The following is a 3135-nucleotide window of genomic DNA, read 5'->3' as shown; positions in this document are numbered from 1 at the left end:
CAATGAAGCTAAATGTATCACCTTCAGCATACTGGTCTTCTGCTGTGTTTGACTGACCTTTTCCCCAACCTATCTGAGCACAAGTGGAAAATACATGGTGGCGGTGGAGATCTTCTCCATCTGGCTTCCAGTGCTGGAGTGCTGGATTGCATCTTTCCCCCCACATGTTATATTATTATGTTGAGACGTGAACTGAACAGCAAGGAGCAGTTAAGGAAGAAACTAAAGTGAGGGAAATATCCTTTATCATTCTCTTTATTTCCTTTCATTAATTTTTGAATATGCCCAGCATATCACTGCACAGAACTATACATTTAGCATTCTTAAAGACAACTTGTGGGGATTTGTAAATTAAAATTTACACTCTCTTGTTTCTCTCTTTTTAAAGTTTGTCAATAAAGAATTACAGCTACAATAACAGTGCTAAATAAACAGAACTAACACCATGAAAAGAGCAAAGTGGGTTGATCTTATGATGGCCAGCTACCAGCCAGAAAATATGTGCAGACAGGATTTTTTTTAAGACTTTGAAGCACATTAAATATCCTGCCTCTGGAACCACAATGGGGAGCATGCAACCAAACATGTGCAGTGAATGAGAATTTGCAAATGTGATGCACTCAGCATCTTTTGGTCTTGAGGTATTGAGGAATGTGTCTGCTGAACCCCTTAAATATCAGTAGGTATAGAAGATGGTCTTAAGTTATTCTTCTACAGGCCGCAATGTAGTTTTGAGCATGGCTGTGCAGTTCAGATGCTGCCAGTTCAGTTCTTTTTGTTTAAGGTATTCAAGGCTTGGTGCTCTACTGAGCACCCCCTGCTGCAGTCTGCAGTAGCTACAACTTTTCAACCAGGTGCAGGAGTGGCCTCTCCCAGACCATATTGCAATAATCTATTCCTGAGGCTAGCAGTGGGTAAGCCCCAGTAGCTAAACTAGTTGTATCCAGGGATGTAAACCCATCAACAGAAGGGCATTCTCCAGTTACTGCTGCACTTTAAGTGGACGTGGGTTGGTGTTCTTTCTGTGAAAGATGACATTGGAGAGAAGTTTTTACATGATGTGCATTTTCCCATCAGAGTATCTGCTTTGACTTCATAGAAAGATTTCCAATAGTGAATTTGTATACTGACTTTGTTGATGTGATGGATGAAGCACTCAAAACATATTCAGTTGTAATGAAAAGCATAGCTAATGCAATCATCATATATGGGGAACTTCAGACCATGTCATTTTTGTGAATGTTGCTCCAGTTTTCACAAGTGGAGGATGAACCAAAGAAGTCCAATATCTGAATTATGACAGCTGAAATTGATTTCACTTCTGTTCCCTTCCAAAGGCCATGGGACATTGGTTTCCTCCTTGGTGCAAGGTGGTGAGATTGCACAAATTTCTTCAGTCCAGAAATCCTTCTTCAGGAAATCAAGTTGGCTTTATCAAGGATTTCTGTAAGCAATCATTTAGTTGCTCACTCCCCAGCTCTGCAATTCGTAAGGTGTCTGAGAAACCCTGTGCTGGGCAAGAGAAGCTTGAGTCTCTTCCTGCATCCATTTTTGAAATGAACATGACCAGCCACAGCTACAGCATCTACAATGTTGTCTATGCAATCACACATGCTTTGCAGTCCATGCAGGCATCCAAATCCAAGCAATTGAAACTGAAAGAGTGAGGGAGGCAAGAGTTCAGAATGTGGAATCAAGGTAGGTAATGCCACTCAAATGTCACCATGTGCGTGAATGCAACACCAGTTCCTAGGCCCCATAGCCATAGCTGCCATCACAGCAGCTGATGACCAGGCTTGGAGCCCATCATCAACATCTGGATGGCAACCAAATCCATCCCCTGATTTTCAGGTCTGAGCATCCAGACCAGCCCTGCAAATTGGCTCTAGGAGTGCAGAAGCCTGCTCAAGCGATGAAAGGACAGCAGGAATTTACTTGATATCAGCCAAATCAGACAACAATCAAGCTGCACATTCTGAAAATGGGCTGTGGTGTCCATGACAGCATTATATTTTCTAGCTCAGCTGCAGAAATATCTTGGGCCACACCTGGTTCATACCCATTCCAAGGTGTGGCACCCATGAAATCCAGGCTTCCCAGATTTCTGCTGCAGGAGACCTCCCTTACCTTAAGAATTAAAGGCAGTGGAAGATTAAGAAGATCAGGCCATTGATGATGAAGAAAGACCCACCAACAGCCAACATTCGTGCCCATCGAAAACCTAAATTGGAAGAAAAAGAGCATTGCTGATGAATTACTATCCCAAATAGTTGCTACATCTGTTTTCCTTTTACTGAGGTGTACTTATTCAGAATCAGATAAGAGAGGCGGATTCTGCTTTGATTCACACATGGCCTTTTAATCATTTACCTGCAGGCTTTTTCAGTAAGTTTTGCTAATCTTATCGCACCCGTGTGGGATGGGTTAACTTGAGAGATTGTCTTTGCTCCAGCATCTTAACTTTCAAGGCCGGGGATTACAAGGGAGGGAGGGAGGGAAGGAATTAGAATTGGCTCACTGCTGTTGGAAAAATAAAATTTCCAGAGAGTTTGTGAGAAGCATGTCAGAGCTTACCTGTTCCATCAATAAAGACAGCATTGCTCTGCTTAGAAGTTATGTCTCGTCCAGAAAGCTGCACCACATAGGCACACCTGAAATGTCCCACATGCTTTGCTTCCAGGATGCTCATATTCAACATGTATTTGCTTCTGTTAGAAACCGGAAGTGAGGTGGTCATGAGTTCATTAAAGTACTTGAATTCCTGAACTCTCTTTTCAGGTGGAGCAGAACACACCAGACTGACTGACTCTCCCAGTCTGTAGTCAGACTGCTGGGGGCTCAAAGAGAGGGAGGGAGCTACTGGAGCATCTGGAAAGAGAAAATTCTCTATGTTAGATTTTCTTAATGCCATGCAGCCTCAGCAAGCATGGCACATCCATGTCATGAACCGCGTGTGTGTGTGCATGTCAGAAGAGGCGTGAGAAGGTTGCACAGGAGGAGAGAATTACATATCCATTTTAAGGTGAATTGTTCACAGGGTGAAGGAAGGGGAGATGCCTTTCAGTGCAGTTGATCCAGGGTAAATCTAGATCCAGGCGCAGGGTAATTTCAGGACCCTCTTCACCTTTTTCTGTA

General features: G+C 43.1%; 1 long non-coding RNA gene across 1 annotated transcript; it reads right to left on the bottom strand.

The window, feature by feature from the left end:
* Positions 1–239: 239 nt before the first annotated feature.
* Positions 240–3064, bottom strand: LOC123029747. The gene is made up of 3 exons (XR_006415979.1): positions 2575–3064; positions 2128–2221; positions 240–1655 (listed from the first exon to the last, which is right to left on the bottom strand). It is a non-coding gene; the product is annotated as an uncharacterized LOC123029747 (long non-coding RNA).
* Between the last annotated feature and the right edge of the window lie 71 nt (positions 3065–3135).

The sequence above is a fragment of the Varanus komodoensis genome, unplaced genomic scaffold (genome assembly GCF_004798865.1).
Source record: "Varanus komodoensis strain SLA01 unplaced genomic scaffold, ASM479886v1 scaffold400, whole genome shotgun sequence".
Taxonomy (NCBI): Eukaryota; Metazoa; Chordata; class Lepidosauria; order Squamata; family Varanidae; genus Varanus; species Varanus komodoensis.
This window is presented reverse-complemented; position numbering and strand designations above follow the sequence as displayed.